The sequence below is a fragment of the Procambarus clarkii genome, chromosome 32, assembly GCF_040958095.1.
Source record: "Procambarus clarkii isolate CNS0578487 chromosome 32, FALCON_Pclarkii_2.0, whole genome shotgun sequence".
Lineage (NCBI taxonomy): Eukaryota > Metazoa > Arthropoda > Malacostraca > Decapoda > Cambaridae > Procambarus > Procambarus clarkii.
In genome coordinates, this window is record NC_091181.1 from 38,382,228 (window position 1) to 38,409,137 (window position 26,910).

Sequence of the window (26,910 nt, forward strand, 5' to 3'; positions counted from 1 at the left end):
AGCTGAAGCTCAATTTCCTACGCATAACTAGGCGAGTCCATAGGAATTACCGTTTGTCCTGGCGCCATCTATGTTTTGACAGCAGTACTACTAATGTTCCCACGTTATGTGATGATCGCTATACGGGTGTTACGGTCAGTTGCTCTTCTATATATGTTTATGGACAACGTAGGTGATTTGAGGCAATTTGCGGCCAGAGTGAAATAGTATCCACGCGGTGAGTGATGGAGGAGGATATATACTGCTGTGTACTCGACCAGCGGGTGAGAGGTAAGTTATATCGAACAATTATGGGGAATAGATGGGTTATTTTAAGCGTAGAATGTCGGGTAACCGGTAACTACACAGATGGGGTAGTGTTTTTTTAAGTCTTTATTTACTAAAGTGGAACATTACATTATGCCTTTAGCTGAACAAGTCTACTGGTGGGGGAAGTAGACGGGTTTTATGAAAGTATTTTACCTAAATATTTGTAGTTGGTTAACTAGTTCCTCCGTTACCAGGGAGGGTGTTCCTTTAATCTAATCTAAAAATTCTAGCCGGACAAAGTGATTAAATAAATTGAATAGAACGAAGTGGTTTGCCAGGGTGCTTAACATTTAGTTTAGTTCACTTACTATGCAGCCCATGCTTAAAGAATGCAAGTTTATCATATTGAATTTACCGTAGTTTTACTGCATTTAATATACCGTTTTTACCCTATTTAATTATGTCGGGTAAAGGCCGGTCGTGGAAAGTTCCTAATATAGCAAGTTTTAAAGGAAAAGTTTGAGTTGACTTTAACGCTTAAGTTAGTGACCAATTAGCTTAGTCTATTGTGAGGAAAGTTACTAGAATCGAACATTGAAAGTGCCATTTCTCTACTCTTTTTGAGAAACATGACTAGATACATGAATCGCATAGTTTTATTACTAAATGTTCATGGATTAGGTTGCATAGTTGAGGAAATGGTGATAAGGTTTGTGATTTTGTGTACCTTGACTTCAGCAGAGATTTTGATAGTGGCGCAAAATTGATAGGGGCTCGGATCATTGGGAATGCTGACTGAAGTTGATTAGGTCATGGCTATACCAAAGGAAATTAGTATAAATGGGGTTAAGTTGGGAGAAGTGTAAGTAGTGCCTAAAAGCTCTCCTTGGACCTCGATTATTCGCAAGATTATGGTTTAGACTGCAATAGTTGCAGAATTGGCAAATAAAAAATACCGATGCCCTATATAGTTTTGAAATGGTTGACTACCAGATGCAGTTTAATGCTGACAAATGTAAGGTTTGGGGGCTAGGTAAAGATGAGATAGATGGTGTAGATTGTTAAGAGTATTAAATTTTTTGCAGGTGGTAAATTCTCCCCGAGCTGGCACTGCTCTCCAGCCTGGGATGTTGATTGGTTAGTCTTCAACTGCCTCCTAACATGGTAGTGAGGTCCCGAGCTGATATGCAGTGAGGAACGTGGAAAGCTTCCTGAATTGGCACATGGTATGCCTCCCTTTCAAACCAGCAGCTGGCACAAATGTTCCAGCTAACATCAGAATAGTGGATGAAGCCCACACTAAAATGTAAGTGGTACAGTAAATGGACACCCCCTCTCCCTTTTGACACTGAACAGTTGGGAGGAAGTGTGGCTTATAGTTCTATTGCTACAGAATCTTTTGCCATAAGCCAGTGGCAGTGCCTATTGGCACTTGCTATTCAGAATCTCCCCCTTACATAGTTAATTAAAAAAGAAATGCTGTAGACAAGCTTGTTTAGTAACATTAAATGTTTTTTAAATAAGCTTTAATCTAATGATACTGACTGATCTAATGATACTACTGATTTAATGATACAGAGCAAAGACGCAACCCATACTGGGTTGCGTCTTGGCTCTGGTGGCTTTCGTTCGACTCCCGCCCTTAGTTTGTATGTTGACACTGGCTTTCTCTCTCTTCAGGACTGCCGTGATCGCTACTGTCTTCGCTATCTTGCGCGGTCCTTCCAACATCCTTCCTCTCGCTTCTGTCGTGCATTGACTTCTCCTCCTCCTGTGGTTCCTGTTCCTCTTCATTATCTCCCACTTTCTGTCCAGTTATCTCGCTTACAGGATTCTCTTTCTGTTCATATTTCTAATGTTTCTCCTCGTATTGTTCCTTCATTACCTCCGTGGAGAGCTAGTCCCCCTTCCCAAGTTTTCTACGTCCTTGACTTGTATTACTAAAGCCTTTACCCCTCCTACAATTCTGAAAAGCCTCTTCCTTGAGCACTTTTCTTCGCACTCCCACTCTATTTCCATCTTCCCTGATGGGTCTAAGTCTGCGGATGGTGTGGGCTATGTTGTTTTTCCTGACCGTACTTACATGTGTCGCCTCCCTTCGGAGGCTAGCGTCTTTACGGCAGAACTTTATGCTATTCTTTATGCTCTTCGTCTCTTGCTTTCTCATTCTCATTCCTCCTTTGTGGTTGTAGTTGATTCTCCTAGTGCCCTCATGGCTCTAGGGTCCTTTAATCTTGTCCATCCGGTGGTCATTGAGATTCAACATTGGCTGTTTCTTATTTCTAGTAAATTTAAATCGGTAGTTTTGTTGGGTTCCCAGCCATATTGGTGTTTCAATGAGCGTGCGGATGCTGCCGCTAAGGAAGCTATCCGTTCTTGTCCCATCTCCCGTAAAGGTATTCCTTATTCCGACTTTTATCCTGTTATTCATTCTTCCCCGTTGGCAGGGTTGTTGGTCCTCTGTGGTTGGTAACAAGCTGCGTACTCTCAAACTTATTGTCCCCGTGGCCTTCCTCCTACCACCGTAACCGGCGGTGGGGCACGGCTGTGGGTTGGTCATACCCGCTTAACCCACGGTCACTTAATGGAGCGCCGCCCTGCTCCTTATTGTCCGAATTGCGTTGTCCCTCTTACAGTTGTGCATATCCTTGTTGAATGTCTCGACTTCCAGGACGAGCGTGTGTCTTGCTTTCCGACCGTCCCTCGCAGTCACTTGTCCCTCGATAGAATTCTAGGTGAATCGGATACTTGATATCTTTCGCCTTATGCGTTTTTGTTCTCATATTGGCATTCTTTGTGATATTTAGCGCCCTCTGATTATTTAGCACTTTGATGGTGCTACATGGCCTTCCCGGTTTGGTGCCTTCTTTTGGTAATTACCTTACCTTCATTGTTTCATTTTAATGTGGTAGTTGTGATATGGATTGTTCTGGCTCACGTGCAAGGTCTTGGATTTTTTTCAGTTTTATATTAAGAAATTGCCAGTCTTGTTACTATTTGTAGTTAGAGATCTGCATTAAGGCCTCAATATTATATTCTTTATTTTTTTATAACATGTTATCAACAATTTTTGTGGTTGGTAATATTTAGATTAATGTCAGTGATGTATATGACAAGGGTTAAGACCCCTTGTGGTACGACAGCATTTTTCCCCAGTCATTTCTTTAACAAATGAAAGGGTCCTCGTAACCATTCTTGTCCTTTCTACCATGTACCTGTTTGTTGCTTCTTGGTCTTTCATTTGGTACTTTGGCTATTAAAACAATGGCCTTTGGTAATGTTGCAATTACCATTTCTAAAAAAAATGAGCAGGTTCATTAGGCAGGGTTTGTTTTTAGCAAAGTTTTACAAAAATTCCATTCCTTCAGGACCTTGCAGATGTTAGGTCAAACTAATTGACAGTAATCTGTTTTGCCCTTTCAAACAATGAAATATTTTACCTAGATTAAAACCATCAGAGTATCTGAAGTTTGGCAGACAAATCATTTAAGAGCTTTGATTAAATTTAAGTTACCAAAGACTTTGAAAACCATGTTGTATAGATGCTTCAGTGTCACTTTTCTAATGTTTTGTAAATTTACAAATGATCTTTAGTTAATTTAATCATAATTTGTACAAAGCTTAGGTGTTGCATAGCTTTAAATTTTCTTTCAAATATGAAAACAAATATTGACTAAAGTTTCTTCCACTTTAATATTTCAGACTAATTTGCAATATTTGTTAGTTTATGTAAATTGAATAGGTAGTCCACTTTTACATATTTTCAATGCATTTTGCATGCACCTATGTAACAAGTTACAAATAGGTGTAAATTTTACCAAGTATTTATTTTCAAAGTAAAAAAAATTTCAGATGTTTAAACATTGCATCAATAGTAGTAAACAATTTCCAGCATAATTTCAGGATAAGGTATATAAAGTAGTTTCATTAAAATTGTTTTATTAAATAAGTTTTACATATACTGTAGTATTTATAATACATCTAATATTTATTAGTTTCAGGTTGTGGGACAGATGCTCCTAGATGAACAGAAGATCCAAAAGGCCAAGACAACTCCAGAGACAATCACCTGTAAAAGAAAAATAAACATTAAACAGGGACACTACTTTTATTATCACCAATACCTAACAATAATAAGCCCAAAAAATCCTAACAGCCAATCTTTTAAGATTGTCTCAGCAAGGCCTATCCCTTCCTCTGATTTTAGTGCAGAGCTTGTTCCCTGAATGGGTGCATTACATCCACCACTTTAGTGCCCTCAACACATTGTACATATGCTTTACTGAAAGCACTGTACAATGCATGCCAGGCACTAAAGTTTTAGATGCATCCACCCATTCAGCAAACAAGCCCTGTGAGAATTAACAATGTAACCATTGTTAAGGGTCCCTAAACCTATGCAAATCTAGTCCATCTATTAGATGGGTAGTAGAGCAAAGCTCTGAAAAAGCCAAGCCAGGGAAATCTGCAGGACTGCCTGGTCCCCTTTTATGAAATGGGGTAGGATCAGTACAAACTGCATCATCCCCTGTGGGTTGTAACAGTAGGACATGGTTACACACCTATAAATGGACTAGATAAGAGAATTAAGATTAGGTCATTGATATAGCTAAAACATCAAATTCAAACTCGCCTCCTTTTGCAGAGTAAAGGAGCTTCACTCCCAGCCAGTCCATGCATCATAATCACTTTCACCTGAAAAATATTTCAACAAATTAATTTCATATTCAAAACCAATCTTGCTTTACTTTTCAAATTAGCATTCAGTACTTTACAAATTCAGATGGAAAAAATTTCTTTAAGGAATTTACCTTTCCTACATATTCTAGTAGCAGTAGTAAAGATCTAATTTAGCAATATAAATATATATGGCATCAATTTGCCAAGTTTCAGTAAATGTCATTTGAGAAACTATCCACAACTGCACTTCAATGGCAATTTACATTAATCTTTAGCCAATGCTATATTGTTTAAGTTATTACTATTTTTTTACTTTTTATGCAAATCTATTCAGATTAACCTTTACTACAACTCACCTGATTCTGTTTAAGCAATTAACTCTGACAGCGACTTCTGGAATTTCCAAACCACATTCTGGAAAACTATATAAATTTAAAACCAAGCTAAAGTAAACATTTAATATTTTTTTTTACTTTCAAGGGAAAAATACCATCACTTAGAACAAAACTTTTCCTGCCATTAACATTATTTGACTCATGATTACCCTTAACAGTGTTATACTGCAGGGGGATTTGGGCAAAATGTGACCCACCGCCTCGTTCAGTAATTGGCCTATTTTTGGTATAAAAAGTCGGAATTTCAAACTGCGAATAGGTGCAGAGAGCCAGAATTTTGCTCTAAAATATGGCTCGGGTATCGAAATTGGGATGTTTGGGATATTTTGAAAACTGCAGGGGGGTTTGGGCAAATAGTGACCCACCGCCGCTTTCAGTAATTGGCCTATTTTCGGTATAAAAAATCGGAATTTCAAACTGCGAATAGGTGCAGAGAGCTAGAATTTGGCTCCAAAATATGGCTCAGGTATCGAATTCGGTATGTTTGGGATATTTTGAGAACTGCAGGGGGGTTGGGCAAAATGTGACCCACTGCCGCTCTCGGTAATTGGCCTATTTTCGGTATAAAAAGTCGGAATTGCAAACTGCAAATAAGTGCAGAGAGCCAGAACTTTGCTCCAAAATATGGCTATATGTCGGGTAGCGGCGATTTTTGCCCGCCAGCTGCAAAAATCGCATGGTTTCTGGCCGCTAGCTTCGAAAATATCGCGGTTAGCGGCAAAAATCGCCCGATGTTGGCCGCTAGCGGCGAAAATCGCGCTATTTTTGGCCGAGAGCGGCGAAAATCGCGCTATTTTTGGCCGGTAGCGGCGAAAATCGCGATTTTTGCCCGCCAGCTGCGGAATCGCATGGTTTTTGGCCGCTAGAGGCGAAAATCGCGCGGTTTTTGGCCGGTAGCGGCGAAAATCGCGCTATTTTTGCCCGCCAGCTGCAAAAATCGCATAGTTTCTGGCCGCTAGCGGCGAAAATCGCGCGATTTTTGGCCGCTAGCGGCGAAATTCGCACGATTTTTGGCCGCTAGCATCGAAGTTTGCACGATTTTTCGCCGCTAGCGGCGAAAATAGCCCCATTTTTGGCCGCTAGCGGCGAAAATAGCCCGTTTTTTGGCCGCTAGCGGCGAAAATCGGTCGATTTTTGGCACGTAGCGGCGAAATTCGCGCGATTTTTGCCCGCCAGCTGCAAAAATCGCATGGTTTCTGGCCGCTAGCGTTGAAAATAGCGCGGTTTTCGGCCGTTAGCGGCAAAAATCGCCCGATTTTTGGCCGCTAGCGGCGAAAACCTCACGGTTTTTGGCCGCAAGCGGCGAAAATCGCGCTATTTTTGGCCGGTAGCGGCGAAAATCGCGATTTTTGCACGCCACCTGCGAAAATCGCATGGTTTTTGGCCGCTAGAGGCAAAAAGTGCGCTATTTTTGGCCGGTAGCGGCGAAAATCGCATGTTTTTGGCCGCTAGCGGCGAAAATCGCGCAATTTTTGCCCGCCTGCTGCAAAAATTGCATAGTTTCTGGCCGATAGCGGCGAAAATCGCGCGATTTTTGGCCGCTAGCGGCGAAATTCGCACGATTTTTGGCCGCTAGCGTCGAAATTTGCACGATTTTTGGCCGCTAGCCGCGAAAATCGCCCCATTTTTGGCCGCTAGCGGCGAAAATCGCCCCATTTTTGGCTGCTAGCGGCGAAAATAGCCCCTTTTTTGGCCGCTAGCGGCGAAAATAGCCCTTTTTTTGGCCGCTAGCGGCAAAAATCGGTCGATTTTTGGCAGGTAGCGGCGAAATTCGCGCGATTTTTTGCCCGCCAGCGGCAAAAACCGCCTGATTTTTAGCCGCTAGCGTCGAAAATCGCACGGTTTTTGGCCGCAAGCGGCGAAAATTGCGCTATTTTTGCCTGCCAGCTGCAAAAATCGCATGGTTTCTGGCCGCTAGCGTCGAAAATAGCGCAGTTTTCGGTCGTTAGCCGCAAAAACCGCCCGATTTTTGGCCGCTAGCGGCGAAAATCGCACCGTTTTTGGCCGCTAGCGGCGAAAATCGCGCGGTTTTTGGCCGGTAGCGGCGAAAATCGCGGTTTTTGCACGCCAGCTGCGAAAATCGCATGGTTTTTGGCCGCTAGAGGCGAAAATCGCGCTATTTTTGGCCGGTAGCGGCGAAAATCGCGATTTTTGCCCGCCAGCTGCGAAAATCGCATTTTTTTGGCCGCTAGCGGCGAAAATCGCGCGGTTTTTGCCCGGTAGCGGCGAAAATCGCGCGGTTTTTGGCCGGTAGCGGCGAAAATCGCGCTATTTTTGCCCACCAGCTGCAAAAATCGCATAGTTTCTGGCCGCTAGCGGCGAAAATCGCGCGATTTTTGGCCGCTAGCGGCGAAATTCGCACGATTTTTGGCCGCTAGCGTCGAAATTTGCACGATTTTTGGCCGCTAGCGGCGAAAATCGCCCCATTTTTAGCCGCTAGCGGCGAAAATAGGCCCTTTTTTGGCCGCTAGCGGCGAAAATCGGTCGATTTTTGGCAGGTAGCGGCGAAATTCGCGCGATTTTTGCCCGCCAGCTGCAAAAATCGCATGGTTTCTGGCCGCTAGCGTCGAAAATAGCGCGGTTTTTGGCCTTTAGCGGCCAAAATCGCACGATTTTTGGCCGCTAGCGGCGAAAATCGCACCGTTTTTGGCCGCTAGCGGCGAAAATCGCGCGGTTTTTGGCCGAGAGCGGCGAAAATCGCGCTATTTTTGGCCGGTAGCGGCGAAAATCGCGCTATTTTTGCCCGCCAGCTGCAAAAATCGCATAGTTTTTGGCCGCTAGCGGCGAAAATCGCGCGATTTTTGGCCGCTAGCGGCGAAATTCGCACGATTTTTGGCCGCTAGCGTCGAAATTTGCACGATTTTTGGCCGCTAGCCGCGAAAATCGCCCCATTTTTGGCCGCTAGCGGCGAAAATAGCCCCTTTTTTTGGCCGCTAGCGGCGAAAATCGGTCGATTTTTATCAGGTAGCGGCGAAATTCGCGCGACTTTTGCCCGCCAGCTGCAAAAATCGCATGGTTTCTGGCCGCTAGCGTCGAAATTAGCGCAGTTTTCGGCCGTTAGCCGCAAAAACCGCCCGATTTTTGGCCATTAGCGGTGAAAATCGCACGGTTTTTGGCCGCTAGCGGCGAAAATCGGGCTATTTTTGGCCGGTAGCGGCGAAAATCGCGCTATTTTTGGCTGGTAGCGGCGAAAATCGCGATTTTTACCCGCCAGCTGCGAAAATCGCATGTTTTTGGCCGCTAGCGGCGAAAATGGTGCGGTTTTTGGCCGGTAGCGGCGAAAATCGCGCTATTTTTGCCCGCCAGCTGCAAAAATCGCAACGTTTCTGGCCGCTAGCGGCGAAAATCGCACGATTTTTGTCCGCTAGCGGCGAGAATCGCCCCATTTTTGGCCGCTAGCGGCGAATATAGCCCCTTTTTTTGGCTGCTAGCGGCGAAAATAGCCCCTTTTTTGGCCGCTAGCGGCGAAAATTGGTCGATTTTTGGCAGGTAGAAGCGAAATTCGCGCGATTTTTGCCCGCCAGCTGGAAAAATCGCATGGTTTCTGGCCGCTAGCGTCGAAAATAGCGCGGTTTTCGGCCGTTAGCGGCAAAAATCGCCCTGCTATTTTTGGCCGGTAGCGGCGAAAATCGCGCTATTTTTGGCTGGTAGCGGCGAAAATCGCGATTTTTACCCGCCAGCTGCGAAAATCGCATGTTTTTGGCCGCTAGCGGCGAAAATGGTGCGGTTTTTGGCCGGCAAAATCGGCAAAAATCGCCCGATTTTTGGCCGCTAGCGGCGAAAATCGCCCCATTTTTGGCCGCTAGCGGCGAAAATAGCCCCTTTTTTGGCCTCTAGCGGCGAAAATAGCCCCTTTTTTGGCCGCTAGCGGCGAAAATCGGTCGATTTTTGGCAGGTAGCGGCGAAATTCGCGCGATTTTTGCCCGCCAGCTGCAAAAATCGCATGTTTTCTGGCCGCTAGCGTCGAAAATAGCACGGTTTTCGGCCGTTAGCGGCAAAAATCACCCGATTTTTGGCCGCTAGCGGCGAAAACCGCACGGTTTTTGGCCGCAAGCAGCGAAAATCGCGCTATTTTTGGCCGGTAGCTGCGAAAATCGCGATTTTTGCCCGCCAGCTGCGAAAATCGCATGTTTTGGCCGCTAGCGGCGAAAATCGCGCGGTTTTTGGCCGGTAGCGGCGAAAATCGCGCTATTTTTGCCCGCTAGCGGCGAATATCGCGCGATTTTTGGCCGCTAGCGGCGAAATTCGCACGAATTTTGGCCGCTAGCGGCGATATTTGCACGATTTTTGGCCGCTAGCGGCGAAAATCGCCCCATTTTTTTCCGCTAGCGGCGAAAATTGCCCGTTTTTTGGCCGCTAGCGGCGAAAATAGCGCTATTTTTGGCCGGTAGCGGCGAAAATCGCGATTTTTGCTCGCCAGCTGCGAAAATCGCATGGTTTTTGGTCGGTAGAGGCGAAAATGGCGCGGTTTTTGGCCGGTAGCGGCAAAAACTGCCCCATTTTTGGCCGCTAGCGGCGAAAATAGCCCCTTTTTTGGCCGCTAGCGGCGAAAATAGGCCCTTTTTTGGCCGCAAGCGGCGAAAATCGGTCGATTTTTGGCAGGTAGCGGCGAAATTCGCACGATTTTTGGCCGCTAGCGGGGAAAATCGCGCGATTTTTGGCCGCTAGGGGCGAAATTCGCACGATTTTTGGCCGCTAGCGTCGAAATTTGCACGATTTTTGGCCGCTAGCGGCGAAAATCGCCCCATTTTTTGCCGCTAGCGGCGAAAATTGCCCGTTTTTTGGCCGCTAGCGGCGAAAATCGGTCGATTTTTGGCAGGTAGCGGCGAAATTCGCGCGATTATTGCCCGCCAGCTGCAAAAATCGCATGGTTTCTGGCCGCTAGCGTCGAAAATAGCGCGGTTTTTTGCTGTTAGCCGCAAAAACCGCCCGATTTTTGGACGCTAGCGGCGAAAATCGCACGGTTTTTGGCCGCTAGCGGCGAAAATCGCGCTATTTTTGGCCGGTAGCGGCGAAAATCGCGATTTTTGCCCGCCAGCTGCGAAAATCGCATGTTTTTGGCCGCTAGAGGCGAAAATCGCGCGGTTGTTGGCCGGTAGCGGCGAAAATCGCGCTATTTTTGCCCGCCAGCTGCAAAAATCGCATAATTTCTGGCCGCTAGCGGCGAATATCGCGCGATTTTTGGCCGCTAGCGGCGAAATTCGCACGATTTTTGGCCGCTAGCGGCGAAATTTGCACGATTTTTGGCCGTTAGCAGCGAAAATCGCCCTATTTTTGGCCGCTAGCGGCGAAAATAGCCCCTTTATTGGCCGCTAGCGGCGAAAATCGGTCAATTTTTGACAAGTAGCTGCGAAAATCACGCAATTTTTGCCCGCCAGCTGCAAAAATCGCATGGTTTCTGGCCGCTAGCGTCGAAAATAGCGCGGTTTTCGGCCGTTAGCGGCAAAAATCGCCCGATTTTTGGCCGCTAGCGGCGAAAACCGCACGGTTTTTGTCCGCAAGCGGCGAAAATCGCGCTATTTTTGGCCGGTAGCGGCGAAAATCGCGATTTTTGCCCGCCAGCTGCGAAAATCGCATGTTTTTGGCCGCTAGCGGCGAAAATAGCCCCTTTATTGGCCGCTAGCGGCGAAAATCGGTCAATTTTTGACAAGTAGCTGCGAAAATCACGCAATTTTTGCCCGCCAGCTGCAAAAATCGCATGGTTTTCTGGCCGCTAGCGTCGAAAATAGCGCGGTTTTTGGCCTTTAGCGGCAAAAATCGCCCGATTTTTGGCCGCTAGCGGCGAAAATCGCACGGTTTTTGGCCGCAAGCGGCTAAAATCGCGCTATTTTTGGCCGGTAGCGGCGAAAATCGCGATTTTTGCTCGCCAGCTGCGAAAATCGCATGGTTTTTGGTCGCTAGAGGCGAAAATCGAGCTATATTTGGCCGGTAGCGGCTAAAATCGCGATTTTGACCCGCCAGCTGCGAAAATCGCATGTTTTTGGCCGCTAGCGGCGAAAATAGTGCGGTTTATGGCCGGTAGCGGCGAAAATCGCGCTATTTTTGCCCGCCAGCTGCAAAAATCGCAAAGTTTCTGGCCGCTAGCGGCGAAAATCGCACGATTTTTGGCCGCTAGCGGCGAAAATCGCCCCATTTTTGGCCACTAGCGGCGAAAATAGCCCTTTTTTTGGCCGCTAGCGGCGAAAATAGCCCCTTTTTTGGCCGCTAGCGGCAAAAATCGGTCGATTTTTGGCCGGTAGCGGCGAAAATCGCGCTATTTTTGCCCGCCAGCTGCAAAAATCGCAAAGTTTCTGGCCGCTAGCGGCGAAAATCGCACGATTTTTGGCCGCTAGCGGCGAAAATCGCCCCATTTTTGGCCACTAGCGGCGAAAATAGCCCTTTTTTTGGCCGCTAGCGGCAAAAATCGGTCGATTTTTGGCAGGTAGCGGCGAAATTCGCGCGATTTTTGCCCGTCAGCTGCAAAAATCGCATGGTTTCTGGCCGCTAGCGTCGAAAATAGCGCGGTTTTCGGCCGTTAGCGGCAAAAATCGCTCGATTTTTGGCCGCTAGCGGCGAAAACCGCACGGTTTTTGTCCGCAAGCGGCGAAAATCGCGCTATTTTTGGCCGGTAGCGGCGAAAATCGCGATTTTTGCCCGCCAGCTGCGAAAATCGCATGTTTTTGGCCGCTAGCGGCGAAAATCGCGCAGTTTTTGGCCGGTAGCGGCGAAAATCGCGCTATTTTTGCCCACCAGCTGCAAAAATCGCATAGTTTCTGGCCGCTAGCGGCGAAAATCGCGCGATTTTTGGCCGCTAGCGGCGAAATTCGCACGATTTTTGGCCGCTAGCGTCGAAATTTGCACGATTTTTGGCCGCTAGCGGCGAAAATCGCCCCATTTTTGGCCGCTAGCGGCGAAAATTGCCCGTTTTTTGGCCACTAGCGGCGAAAATAGGCCCTTTTTTGGACGCTAGCGGCGAAAATCGCATGTTTTTGGCCGCTAGCGGCGAAAATCGCGCGGTTTTTGGCCGGTAGCGGCGAAAATCGCGCTATTTTTGGCCACTAGCTTCAAAAATTGCATAGTTTCTGGCCGCTAGCGGCGAAAATCGCGCGATTTTTGGCCGCAAGCGTCGAAATTTGCACGATTTTTGGCCGCTAGCGGCGAAAATCGCCCCATTTTTGGCCGCTAGCGGCGAAAATTGCCCGTTTTTTGGCCGCTAGCGGCGAAAATAGGCCCTTTTTTGGCCGGTAGCGGCGAAAATCGGGCGATTTTTGGCAGGTAGCGGCGAAATTCGCACGATTTTTGGCCGCTAGCGGCGAAAATCGCGCGATTTTTGGCCGCTAGCGGCGAAATTCGCACGATTTGTGGCCGCTAGCGTCGAAATTTGCACGATTTTTGGCCGCTAGCGGCGAAAATTGCCCGTTTTTTGGCCGCTAGCGGCGAAAATAGGCCCTTTTTTGGCCGCTAGCGGCGAAAATCGGTCGATTTTTGGCAGGTAGCGGCGAAATTCGCACGATTTTTGGCCGCTAGCGGCGAAAATCGCGCGATTTTTGGCCGCTAGCGGCGAAATTCGCACGATTTTTGGCCGCTAGCGTCGAAATTTGCACGATTTTTGGCCGCTAGCGGCGAAAATTGCCCGTTTTTTGGCCGCTAGCGGCGAAAATAGGCCCTTTTTTGGCCGCTAGCGGCGAAAATCGGTCGATTTTTGGCAGGTAGCGGCGAAATTCGCACGATTTTTGGCCGCTAGCGGCGAAAATCGCGCGATTTTTGGCCGCTAGCGGCGAAATTCGCACAATTTTTGGCCGCTAGCGTCGAAATTTGCACGATTTTTGGCCGCTAGCGGCGAAAATCGCCCCATTTTTGGCCGCTAGCGGCGAAAATTGCCCGTTTTTTGGCCGCTAGCGGCGAAAATCGATTGATTTTTGGCAGGTAGCGGCGAAAATCGATTGATTTTTGGCAGGTAGCGGCGAAATTCGCGCGATTTTTGCCCGCCAGCTGCAAAAATCGCATGGTTTCTGGCCGCTAGCGTCGAAAATAGCGCGGTTTTCGGCCGTTAGCCGCAAAAACCGCCCGATTTTTGGCCGCTAGCGGCGAAAATCGCACGGTTTTTGGCCGCTAGTGGCGAAAATCGCGCTATTTTTGGCCGGTAGCGGCGAAAATCGCGCTATTTTTAGCCGGTAGCGGCGAAAATCGCGATTTTTGCCCGCCAGCTGCGAAAATCGCATGTTTTTGGCCGCTAGCGGCGAAAATCGCGTGGTTTTTGGCCGGTAGCGGCGAAAATCGCGCTATTTTTGCCCGCCAGTTGCAAAAATCGCATTATTTCTGGCCGCTAGCGGCGAAAATCGCGCGATTTTTGGCCGCTAGCGGAGAAATTTGCACGATTTTTGCCCGCTAGCGGCGAAAATCGCCCCATTTTTGGCCGCTAGCGGCGAAAACAGCCCCTTTATTGGCCGCTAGCGGCGAAAATGGTGTGGTTTTTGGCCGGTAGCGGCAAAAAACGCGCTATTTTTGCCCGCCAACTGCAAAAATCGCAAAGTTTCTGGCCGCTAGCGGCGAAAATCGCACGATTTTTGGCCGCTAGCGGCGAGAATCGCCCCATTTTTGGCCGCTAGCGGCGAAAATAGCCCCTTTTTTGGCCTCTAGCGGCGAAGATAGCCCCTTTTTTGGCCGCTAGCGGCGAAAATCGGTCGATTTTTGGCAGGTAGCGGCGAAATTCGCGCGATTTTTGCCCGCCAGCTGCAAAAATCGCATGGTTTCTGGCCGCTAGCGTCGAAAATAGCGCGGTTTTCGGCCGTTAGCGGCAAAAATCACCCGATTTTTGGCCGCTAGCGGCGAAAACCGCACGGTTTTTGGCCGCAAGCGGCGAAAATAGCGCTATTTTTGGCCGGTAGCGGCGAAAATCGCGATTTTTGCACGCTAGCTGCGAAAATCGCATAGTTTTTGGCCGCTAGAGGCGAAAATCGTGCTATTTTTGGCCGGTAGCGGCGAAAATCGCGCTATTTTTGCCCACTAGCTGCAAAAATTGCATAGTTTCTGGCCGCTAGCGGCGAAAATCGCGCGATTTTTGGCCGCAAGCGTCGAAATTTGCACGATTTTTGGCCGCTAGCGGCGAAAATCGCCCCATTTTTGGCCGCTAGCGGCGAAAATTGCCCGTTTTTTGGCCGCTAGCGGCGAAAATAGGCCCTTTTTTGGCCGCTAGCGGCGAAAATCGGTCGATTTTTGGCAGGTAGCGGCGAAATTCGCACGATTTTTGCCCGCTAGCGGCGAAAATCGGTCGATTTTTGGCCGCTAGCGGCGAAATTCGCACGATTTTTGGCCGCTAGCGTCGAAATTTGCACGATTTTTGGCCGCTAGCGGCGAAAATTGCCCGTTTTTTGGCCGCTAGCGGCGAAAATAGGCCCTTTTTTGGCCGCTAGCGGCGAAAATCGGTCGATTTTTGGGAGGTAGCGGCGAAATTCGCACGATTTTTAGCCGCTTGCGGCGAAAATCGCGCGATTTTTGGCCGCAAGCGGCTAAAATCGCGCTATTTTTGGCCGGTAGCGGCGAAAATCGCGATTTTTGCTCGCCAGCTGCGAAAATCGCATGGTTTTTGGTCGTTAGAGGCGAAAATCGCGCTATATTTGGCCGGTAGCGGCTAAAATCGCGATTTTGACCCGCCAGCTGCGAAAATCGCATGTTTTTGGCCGCTAGCGGCGAAAATGGTGCGGTTTTTGGCCGGTAGCGGCGAAAATCGCGCTATTTTTGCCCGCCAGCTGCAAAAATCGCAAAGTTTCTGGCCGCTAGCGGCGAAAATCGCACGATTTTTGGCCGCTAGCGGCGAAAATCGCCCCATTTTTGGCCACTAGCGGCGAAAATAGCCCTTTTTTTGGCCGCTAGCGGCGAAAATAGCCCCTTTTTTGGCCGCTAGCGGCAAAAATCGGTCGATTTTTGGCAGGTAGCGGCGAAATTCGCGCGATTTTTGCCCGTCAGCTGCAAAAATCGCATGGTTTCTGGCCGCTAGCGTCGAAAATAGCGCGGTTTTCGGCCGTTAGCGGCAAAAATCGCCCGATTTTTGGCCGCTAGCGGCGAAAACCGCACGGTTTTTGTCCGCAAGCGGCGAAAATCGCGCTATTTTTGGCCGGTAGCGGCGAAAATCGCGATTTTTGCCCGCCAGCTGCGAAAATCGCATGTTTTTGGCCGCTAGCGGCGAAAATCGCGCGGTTTTTGGCCGGTAGCGGCGAAAATCGCGCTATTTTTGCCCACCAGCTGCAAAAATCGCATAGTTTCTGGCCGCTAGCGGCGAAAATCGCGCGATTTTTGGCCGCTAGCGGCGAAATTCGCACGATTTTTGGCCGCTAGCGTCGAAATTTGCACGATTTTTGGCCGCTAGCGGCGAAAATCGCCCCATTTTTGGCCGTTAGCGGCGAAAATTGCCCGTTTTTTGGCCACTAGCGGCGAAAATAGGCCCTTTTTTGGCCGCTAGCGGCGAAAATCGGTCGATTTTTGGCAGGTAGCGGCGAAATTCGCACGATTTTTGGCCGCTAGCGGCGAAAATCGCGCGATTTTTGACCGCTAGCGGCGAAATTCGCACGATTTTTGGCCGCTAGCGTCGAAATTTGCACGATTTTTGGCCGCTAGCGGCGAAAATTGCCCGTTTTTTGGCCGCTAGCGGCGAAAATAGGCCCTTTTTTGGCCGCTAGCGGCGAAAATCGGTCGATTTTTGGCAGGTAGCGGCGAAATTCGCACGATTTTTGGCCGCTAGCGGCGAAAATCGCGCGATTTTTGGCCGCTAGCGGCGAAATTCGCACGATTTTTGGCCGCTAGCGTCGAAATTTGCACGATTTTTGGCCGCTAGCGGCGAAAATTGCCCGTTTTTTGGCCGCTGGCGGCGAAAATAGGCCCTTTTTTGGCCGCTAGCGGCGAAAATCGGTCGATTTTTGGCAGGTAGGGGCGAAATTCGCACGATTTTTGGCCGCTAGCGGCGAAAATCGCGCGATTTTTGGCCGCAAGCGGCTAAAATCGCGCTATTTTTGGCCGGTAGCGGCGAAAATCGCGAATTTTGCTCGCCAGCTGCGAAAATCGCATGGTTTTTGGTCGCTAGAGGCGAAAATCGCGCTATATTTGGCCGGTAGCGGCTAAAATCGCGATTTTGACCCGCCAGCTGCGAAAATCGCATGTTTTTGGCCGCTAGCGGCAAAAATGGTGCGGTTTTTGGCCGGTAGCGGCGAAAATCGCGCTATTTTTGCCCGCCAGCTGCAAAAATCGCAAAGTTTCTGGCCGCTAGCGGCGAAAATCGCACGATTTTTGGCCGCTAGCGGCGAAAATCGCCCCATTTTTGGCCACTAACGGCGAAAATAGCCCTTTTTTTGGCCGCTAGCGGCGAAAATAGCCCTTTTTTAGGCCGCTAGCGGCAAAAATCGGTCGATTTTTGGCAGGTAGCGGCGAAATTCGCGCGATTTTTGCCCGTCAGCTGCAAAAATCGCATGGTTTCTGGCCGCTAGCGTCGAAAATAGCGCGGTTTTCGGCCGTTAGCGGCAAAAATCGCTCGATTTTTGGCCGCTAGCGGCGAAAACCGCACGGTTTTTGTCCGCAAGCGGCGAAAATCGCGCTATTTTTGGCCGGTAGCGGCGAAAATCGCGATTTTTGCCCGCCAGCTGCGAAAATCGCATGTTTTTGGCCGCTAGCGGCGAAAATCGCGCGGTTTTTGGCCGGTAGCGGCGAAAATCGCGCTATTTTTGCCCACCAGCTGCAAAAATCGCATAGTTTCTGGCCGCTAGCGGCGAAAATCGCGCGATTTTTGGCCGCTAGCGGCGAAATTCGCACGATTTTTGGCCGCTAGCGTCGAAATTTGCACGATTTTTGGCCGCTAGCGGCGAAAATCGCCCCATTTTTGGCCGCTAGCGGCGAAAATTGCCCGTTTTTTGGCCACTAGCGGCGAAAATAGGCCCTTTTTTGGCCGCTAGCGGCGAAAATCGCATGTTTTTGGCCGCTAGCGGCGAAAATCGCGCGGTTTTTGGCCGGTAGCGGCGAAAATCGCGCTATTTTTGGCCACTAGCTTCAAAAATTGCATAGTTTCTGGCCGCTAGCGGCGAAAATCGCGCGATTTTTGGCCGCTAGCGTCGAAATTTGCACGATTTTTGGCCGCTAGCGGCGAAAATCGCCCCATTTTTGGCCGCTAGCGGCGAAAATTGCCCGTTTTTTGGCCGCTAGCGGCGAAAATAGGCCCTTTTTTGGCCGCTAGCGGCGAAAATCGGTCGATTTTTGGCAGGTAGCGGCGAAATTCGCACGATTTTTGGCCGCTAGCGGCGAAAATCGCGCGATTTTTGGCCGCTAGCGGCGAAATTCGCACGATTTGTGGCCGCTAGCGTCGAAATTTGCACGATTTTTGGCCGCTAGCGGCGAAAATTGCCCGTTTTTTTGGCCGCTAGCGGCGAAAATAGGCCCTTTTTTGGCCGCTAGCGGCGAAAATCGGTCGATTTTTGGCAGGTAGCGGCGAAATTCGCACGATTTTTGGCCGCTAGCGGCGAAAATCGCGCGATTTTTGGCCGCTAGCGGCGAAATTCGCACGATTTTTGGCCGCTAGCGTCGAAATTTGCACGATTTTTGGCCGCTAGCGGCGAAAATTGCCCGTTTTTTGGCCGCTAGCGGCGAAAATAGGCCCTTTTTTGGCCGCTAGCGGCGAAAATCGGTCGATTTTTGGCAGGTAGCGGCGAAATTCGCACGATTTTTGGCCGCTAGCGGCGAAAATCGCGCGATTTTTGGCCGCTAGCGGCGAAATTCGCACAATTTTTGGCCGCTAGCGTCGAAATTTGCACGATTTTTGGCCGCTAGCGGCGAAAATCGCCCCATTTTTGGCCGCTAGCGGCGAAAATTGCCCGTTTTTTTGGCCGCTAGCGGCGAAAATCGATTGATTTTTGGCAGGTAGCGGCGAAAATCGATTGATTTTTGGCAGGTAGCGGCGAAATTCGCGCGATTTTTGCCCGCCAGCTGCAAAAATCGCATGGTTTCTGGCCGCTAGCGTCGAAAATAGCGCGGTTTTCGGCCGTTAGCCGCAAAAACCGCCCGATTTTTGGCCGCTAGCGGCGAAAATCGCACGGTTTTTGGCCGCTAGTGGCGAAAATCGCGCTATTTTTGGCCGGTAGCGGCGAAAATCGCGCTATTTTTAGCCGGTAGCGGCGAAAATCGCGATTTTTGCCCGCCAGCTGCGAAAATCGCATGTTTTTGGCCGCTAGCGGCGAAAATCGCGTGGTTTTTGGCCGGTAGCGGCGAAAATCGCGCTATTTTTGCCCGCCAGTTGCAAAAATCGCATTATTTCTGGCCGCTAGCGGCGAAAATCGCGCTATTTTTGGCCGCTAGCGGAGAAATTTGCACGATTTTTGCCCGCTAGCGGCGAAAATCGCCCCATTTTTGGCCGCTAGCGGCGAAAACAGCCCCTTTATTGGCCGCTAGCGGCGAAAATGGTGTGGTTTTTGGCCGGTAGCGGCAAAAAAACGCGCTATTTTTGCCCGCCAACTGCAAAAATCGCAAAGTTTCTGGCCGCTAGCGGCGAAAATCGCACGATTTTTGGCCGCTAGCGGCGAGAATCGCCCCATTTTTGGCCGCTAGCGGCGAAAATAGCCCATTTTTTGGCCTCTAGCGGCGAAGATAGCCCCTTTTTTGGCCGCTAGCGGCGAAAATCGGTCGATTTTTGGCAGGTAGCGGCGAAATTCGCGCGATTTTTGCCCGCCAGCTGCAAAAATCGCATGGTTTCTGGCCGCTAGCGTCGAAAATAGCGCGGTTTTCGGCCGTTAGCGGCAAAAATCACCCGATTTTTGGCCGCTAGCGGCGAAAACCGCACGGTTTTTGGCCGCAAGCGGCGAAAATAGCGCTATTTTTGGCCGGTAGCGGCGAAAATCGCGATTTTTGCACGCTAGCTGCGAAAATCGCATAGTTTTTGGCCGCTAGAGGCGAAAATCGCGCTATTTTTGGCCGGTAACGGCGAAAATCGCGATTTTTGCCCGCCAGCTGCGAAAATCGCATGTTTTTGGCCGCTAGCGGCGAAAATCGCGCTATTTTTGGCCGGTAGCGGCAAAAATCGCGATTTTTGCTCGCCAGCTGCGAAAATCGCATGTTTTTGGCCGCTAGCGGCGAAAATCGCGCGGTTTTTGGCCGGTAGCGGCGAAAATCGCGCTATTTTTGCCCACCAGCTGCAAAAATCGCATAATTTCTGGCCGCTAGCGGCGAATATCGCGCGATTTTTGGCCGCTAGCGGCGAAATTCGCACGATTTTTGGCCGCTAGCGGCGAAATTTGCACGATTTTTGGCCGTTAGCAGCGAAAATCGCCCTATTTTTGGCCGCTAGTGGCGAAAATAGCCCCTTTATTGGCTGCTAGCGGTGAAAATCGGTCAATTTTTGGCAAGTAGCTGCGAAAATCACGCGATTTTTGCCCGCCAGCTGCAAAAATCGCATGGTTTCTGGCCGCTAGCGTCGAAAATAGCGCGGTTTTTGGCCTTTAGCGGCAAAAATCGCCCGATTTTTGGCCGCTAGCGGCGAAAATCGCACGGTTTTTGGCCGCAAGCGGCTAAAATCGCGCTATTTTTGGCCGATAGCGGCGAAAATCGCGATTTTTGCTCGCCAGCTGCGAAAATCGCATGGTTTTTGGTCGCTAGAGGCGAAAATCGCGCTATATTTGGCCGGTAGCGGCGAAAATCGCGATTTTGACCCGCCAACTGCGAAAATCGCATGTTTTTGGCCGCTAGCGGCGAAAATGGTGCGGTTTTTGGCCGGTAGCGGCGAAAATCGCCCCATTTTTGGCCGCTAGCGGCGAAAATAGCCCCTTTTTTGGCCTCTAGCGGCGAAGATAGCCCCTTTTTTGGCCGCTAGCGGCGAAAATCGGTCGATTTTTGGCAGGTAGCGGCGAAATTCGCGCGATTTTTGCCCGCCAGCTGCAAAAATCGCATGGTTTCTGGCCGCTAGCGTCGAAAATAGCGCGGTTTTCGGCCGTTAGCGGCAAAAATCACCCGATTTTTGGCCGCTAGCGGCGAAAACCGCACGGTTTTTGGCCGCAAGCGGCGAAAATAGCGCTATTTTTGGCCGGTAGCGGCGAAAATCGCGATTTTTGCACGCCAGCTGCGAAAATCGCATAGTTTTTGGCCGCTAGAGGCGAAAATCGCGCTATTTTTGACCGGTAGCGGCGAAAATCGCGATTTTTGCCCGCCAGCTGCGAAAATCGCATGTTTTTGGCCGCTAGCGGCGAAAATCGCGCTATTTTTGGCCGGTAGCGGCGAAAATCGCGATTTTTGCCCGCCAGCTGCGAAAATCGCATGTTTTTGGCCGCTAGCGGCGAAAATCGCGCGGTTTTTTTTTTGGCCGGTAGCGGCGAAAATCGCGCTATTTTTGCCCGCCAGCTGCAAAAATCGCATAATTTCTGGCCGCTAGCGGCGAATATCGCGCGATTTTTGGCCGCTAGCGGCGAAATTCGCACGATTTTTGGCCGCTAGCGGCGAAATTTGCACGATTTTTGGCCGTTAGCAGCGAAAATCGCCCTATTTTTGGCCGCTAGCGGCGAAAATAGCCAAAAATAGAAAAAATGCGTGAAATAGGCATGGTTCTGAGATGAATGCTGCGGTTTTCGAGTTTGACGAGCGATGAAAACTGCCACTTTTATACAACTACAAATATTTATTTATTTATTTATTTATTTATTTATGCATATACAAGAATGTACATAAGGAATGTGAGGATACAATTATGGTAATTACAGTCTTGTAAAGCCACTAGCACGCGCAGCGTTTCGGGCAGGTCCTTAATCTAAGAAAATTTTAAGGAGGTAAATACTTGCAAAATTTATAGACAAAAAAATGATAACAGATTACATGGAATGAAAAAAAAAAAGATGAGAGAAAATTATAGGTACAGTATATTAAAGCACATAGGTAGCTATGATTGATTGCAATGACAGCTTAAAATGGTAGTTGACAACAAATTGGTAGGCACAATACAGCAGAAACAATATAAGATTGATTGCAATGACAGCTTGAATGGTAGTTGACAAAAATTGGTAGTCACAATACAGCATATGGCTAGCACATAAAAGAAGACAGCAATGAACACAATGATAAGGTTGTTTGATATTACATAAAAATTAGGAGATTGGGTACCACTAGGTACAGAGCAAATTTAAAGCTCAGTGTAGGAAACTAAATAGATGAAGTTAGGTACTTTTTGGTTTTGCTTTTAAATAAGGCAAAAGTTTTACAGTTTTTCAATTCACTAGGGAGTGAGTTCCATAGACTAGGTCCCTTAATTTGCATAGAGTGTTTACACAGATTAAGTTTGACCCTGGGGATATCAAAGAGATATTTATTTCTGGTGTGGTGATAATGGGTCCTATTACATCTGTCCAGGGAGAGTTTCAGATCATGGTTTGCATTTAAGAACAGGGTTTTGTAAATGTAGTTGACACAAGAGAATGTGTGGAGGGAGTTAATATTTAGCAAGTTTAGAGATTTAAACAAGGGAGCTGAGTGTTGTCTGAAAGCAGAGTTAGTTATTATTCTGATAGCAGATTTTTGCTGTGTGATGATGGGCTTAAGGTGGTTTGCAGTGGTAGACCCCCATGCACAGATACCATAATTAAGATAGGGGTAGATTAGTGCATAATATAGTGAGAGGAGAGCAGAGTTAGGAACATAATATCTGATTTTGGAGAGTATACCAACTGTCTTAGAGACTTTCTTAGTTATGTGTTGAATGTGGGTGCTGAAGTTGAGTCTCTTGTCTAGGAATAGGCCAAGAAACTTGCCATCATTTTTATTACTGATGTTAATGTTGTCTATCTGTAGCTGAATTGCATTTGATGATTTGCTTCCAAATAAGATGTAGTAAGTCTTTTCGATGTTTAATGTTAGTTTGTTCGTTGACATCCATAAGTGGACTTTTTTTAATTCATTATTCACAACATTATTTAGTGTATGTGGGTTGAGGTTTGAGTAGATAAGGGTAGTATCGTCAGCAAACAATATAGGTTTGAGAATATTAGAGACATTAGGCAGATCGTTTATATATATAAGAAATAGAAGAGGTCCTAAGATGCTGCCCTGTGGCACTCCAACGGTAATTGGTAGAGTGGAAGAAGTTGTATCATTGATGGTTATATATTGGTGTCTGTCACTAAGATAGGATCGGATGTAGTCAAGGGCAAGGCCTCGGATTCCATAATGCTGGAGTTTAAATAAGAGGTAGTTGTGATTAACAGTATCAAAGGCTTTTCTTAGGTCAATGAAGAGTCCAATCGGAAACTCATTTTTGTCAAGGGCTGAGTAGATAATGTCAAGGAGACTAATGATTGCATCATTGGTACTCTTTTGGGACCGGAAGCCAAACTGGCAGGGGCTGAGTATGTCGAATTTTACGAGGTAGGAATAGAGCTGTTTGTAAATAATTTTTTCAAATATTTTTGATAGAATGGGTAGATTTGATATTGGTCTATAATTGTTTATGTCCGCCGGATTGCCTCCTTTATGGACTGGCGTTACTCTTGCTTTTTTGAGGATATCAGGGAAGGTGTGACACTCTATAGATTTGTTGAACAGTAGTGCTATGGGTGGGGCAAGGGCATGGGAGGCTCTCTTGTACACAATGGACGGAATTTCACTGGTGTTCCCTGCCTTGGTTTTTAGAGAGTGTATGATGGACACAACATCTGCCGGGCTGATTGGTGAAAGGAGAAGAGAGTTTGGATAGCTGCCTGAGAGATATGTGTTAATATGTGTCTGAGTCTGTGGGATTTTACTGGCAAGATTAGCACCAACCGATGAAAAGAAACTATTAAATTCATTTGCCATTTCTAAATCAGTTGACGGTATATCCCCATCCTTGTAGAGTTTTATTTGATTATGTGAGTGTTGTTTAGTTCCTAGGATACTAGAGATAGTTTTCCAAGTGTTTTTCATGTTGCCTTTTGCTTCATTGAATCTATTCACATAATATGCAAGTTTTGCCTTTCTTATGATACTGGTAAGCATTGATGAGTACCTTTTAGCTACTTCCTTTGAAACTAGGCCAATCCTAACTTTCTTTTCATATTCATGTTTCTTGTTGATTGAGTTGAGAATGCCATTTGTGAGCCATGGATTGTTTAATCTTTTGTCAGTTACTTGCTTTGTAAGAAGGGGACAATGAAGGTTGTAGAGGCTTAGAGTTTTGGAGAGGAAGAGGTTAGCTAATGAATTTATATCATGGGTATTATTGAATTCAGAATCCCAGTTAATATTGTGAAGTGCCTCTGTAAGATTGTCTAAAGCTGATTCACTGTGTAGCCTAAATGAAAATTTCTTGCTTTTTGGTGGTGTTATGTCCATGTTCGCTATGAGAAAGGTAGGATAGTGGTCAGTTGTTCTGTCGTAGATTATACCAGATACAAGGGGAGCTGTTATGTTTGTCCATATGTGGTCCAAGGTAGTGGCTGATGTTTGAGTGACTCGGGTAGGTTTGGTGATAGTGGGGATTAGCATACAGGAGTTCATGCTGTTAAGGAAATAGTCAACTTGAGAGCAGTTTTGTTGACCCAGGTCAATATTAAAGTCTCCTCCCAGAATGATGTGGTTTTTGTTGAGATTGTTGTTTATAATAAGATTCCTTAGGTTGTCTGAGAAAGAAGCTATGTTAGTATTGGGAAATCTATAGATGGCTCCAATAGTCAAAGAGGATTTAAGGGATTTAATTGTAAACTGAGCAAAAGTATATTCACAGTAGTCATCTCTGTCACTAATAACACTGTTGCAGATAAATGTATCTCGGTAATATATAGCTGTGCCACCACCTTTTTTATTAGGCCTACAGTTATGAATGGCTTTATAACCAGCTAAGTTGTAGAGTTGGGTATAGTCTTTATTTAGCCAAGTTTCTGTTAAAATAATGAACGATAGGTTAGTACCTAGTGCTGTGAGTAGTGCATTTAAATCGTCAAAATGTTTACCAAGTGATCTAACATTTTGGTTATAAACTGATAGATAGGTGCTATTTTGGAGTTTGTTTTTAGCCTGGTGTGCTGTGAAATACTTACAATAATGATGATCAATGTGCTGGTTGGTATAGATATGAGACAGAAGATTTTGATCAGGATCAATATCAGTGTGCATAGAGATGCAGAGGGATCACGATACAAGATACACGATAAAGCAAAACACAAGAATAAGAGCAGATACAATAAAATAGTAACAATTTAGAAGTAAAATAAAGATCCAATAGATAGCCAGGGAGGACACAGAAGTTACATAAAATAAAACACAAAAAATCAGTAGAGACTGACAATATAAATGTAAAATAAAAAATAATAAGAAAAATAATAATCATAAAAAAATGATCTTGAAGATAATTAGCTTAGTAATGGTTAATTAACAGGGTAATAAAAAGCCCTAGGTTTAGTGACAAGGGGATTAACTAAGAACAAATAATTAAGAGTATAAAACAGGCAAAGATGACAAACAAAAAAAATAAAAAACAAAAAAATAAAAAAAAACAAATAAAAATAAAAATAAACACCTTTGGAAAGGAAAGGCAGAGCTTCAGTACACTTTGGTTGTATGTGAGACTACAAATTATGTTCTGGTTATTCAGCTGATATCCCACAGTCATCCAGGAAAGAAGTGAGGTGTGCTTCAGTGGTTATGACATAAGTTTTTCCAGAGTCAGTCTTCCTAGCTATTATTTTACCATCGCGCACAAAACAATGTTTAATAGCAGTGGATCTATTGCGAATTCCACGTAGTTTAAATAAGAGATTTTGTCTGAATCTGGTAAGACATTCGTTCACATAAACCTTGGCTTTCCTAGCGACTGCAGCAGTGATAAGGTCTGACTTGCGGGAGCAGCTATCCAACTTCACGCGTATCCTTCTGTTGTTTGCACCAGATGATTTGGTACCCACTCTATAAGCTGACTTAATGTCTCTTGCTTCGATTGAATAATTCAACTTAGTACGCAATTCCTGGATCACGATGGCAGTACAGTCTTCTCTGTCAGTTTCATGGGGAAAATCCTGTGATGAGATGATGACAGAATCAAGGAGCTTAAGTTGGTCTGATTCGTCTTGGGTTGCAGTTTGTTGCTGTTGTAGGGAGTTAAAGTGGTTCTCTAACTTTTGTAACATCTCTTCTTGCTTCTTAGAGGTTTCTGCTGGTTTAAAGTTAGTAACCGAGATCCGAAGAGAGCTTAATTCATGTTCGAGGTGGCCGACTCTGGCAGACAGATCTTGGTTAGCCTTGTGCATTGCCAAAGCATCACTCTGAAGCTTCATTATCAGGTCCGACTGCTCTCGGATTATAGACTTTTGGTCATCATGTATTTGAGTCAATAATCTGAGCCATGGATTATCAGCGGGACGCTTAAAGTCAGTACATGGGGAGGCAGCTCGTTTAAGTTGCTCCATATGGTTACATAACTGTTGTAAGGCTCGAGTCAGTGACGACGCTTCAATCAGCTGGGAAGGTTTGTTATTGTTGACGCAGGGAGGGTCGGTACTCCCCCCGGTAGCCCCTAAGGGGGAGACAGCCGCATTATTCCTGTTGCTAGCTTGGCTGGTTGGGTTCATCCTGATAGGTGTGCTATCATTCTTTACGGCCTTGCCGAGCTTAGAATTGTTTAGCATGGTAGCAGCAGAGATGTATACAGCAGATGGGGTAGACTTGTTGATATGGCAGCAGCAAACGTCAGGTTAGCTTCCTCCAGGGAGCAACACTAATGAGGTCGAGATGAGGTAGTAGGTTAGGTTTTGTCGAATATTTCGGTCACATTTAGGTCACTGGGTACTTAGCTGCCTTCTGGGGTTGTTACATCATGTTAGGGATGTTGTGGGCTCAAGGAGCAGCTGATAAAGTTGGAGGGGGAGCAGGGTCGTCAGGAGCGGATGAGCGTTCGAGCGTGAAACCGAATATCTTCGGTTTTACTTAAAATATTTGTCTGGTAGAGGTTTTACATATAGATCGCGTTTCTGTCTTTCTTCTGACTAATAAATAATTTTGGTTTAATCAGTTATCAAGATGTTTTCAACAATATTCTTTCAGCGTTCGTCTTTTCCAACTTGGGCGACCCTTTTGGAAGCGCGATACTTGGGTTAACCCATCCTATAGTTGGGTCTGTTTCCAACTGGAGTTCGAATTTCAACAAGGACAGTTGGGTAATTACCTAAGTGTAGTTACAGGATGAGAGCTACGCTCGTGGTGTCCCGTCTTCCCAGCACTCTTTGTCATATAACTGACTTATATGACAAAGAGTGCTGGGAAGACGGGACACCACGAGCGTAGCTCTCATCCTGTAACTACACTTAGGTAATTACCCAACTGTCCTTGTTATTATTCGAACCCCAGTTGGAAACAGACCCAACTATAGGATGGGTCAAGCAGGCGCTGTGTTGGTGAAGCGGGAGTTCTTTGAATGACGCTGGCAGGCGGGTTGTGGCAAAATGGAATTCAGATAAGTGCCTCATTTCCTTAATTTATACTTGAGACACCATTCTTAATGTATTTATATTGTATTGCTACTCCAGCGTAGGGTAGAGCTATGCTTATGGTGTATAAACCTGCAAGGGGAAGAATATTATTGTGTGCTGGGTAAAGGGGGAAATGGTTCAAGTGTTGTCCTCGCTGAGAC

General features: G+C 46.9%; 2 long non-coding RNA genes across 2 annotated transcripts; one reads left to right on the forward strand and one right to left on the reverse strand.

Annotated features, from left to right (window-relative positions):
• Positions 1–4,349, forward strand: LOC138370643 (uncharacterized). Its single transcript, XR_011230187.1, has 3 exons — positions 1–270; positions 1,335–1,555; positions 4,245–4,349. It is a non-coding gene; the product is annotated as an uncharacterized lncRNA (long non-coding RNA).
• On the reverse strand, positions 4,172–25,421 carry LOC138370644 (uncharacterized). The gene is made up of 4 exons (XR_011230188.1): positions 24,805–25,421; positions 5,286–5,343; positions 4,883–4,944; positions 4,172–4,318 (listed from the first exon to the last, which is right to left on the reverse strand). It is a non-coding gene; the product is annotated as an uncharacterized lncRNA (long non-coding RNA).
• Positions 25,422–26,910: the final 1,489 nt, after the last annotated feature.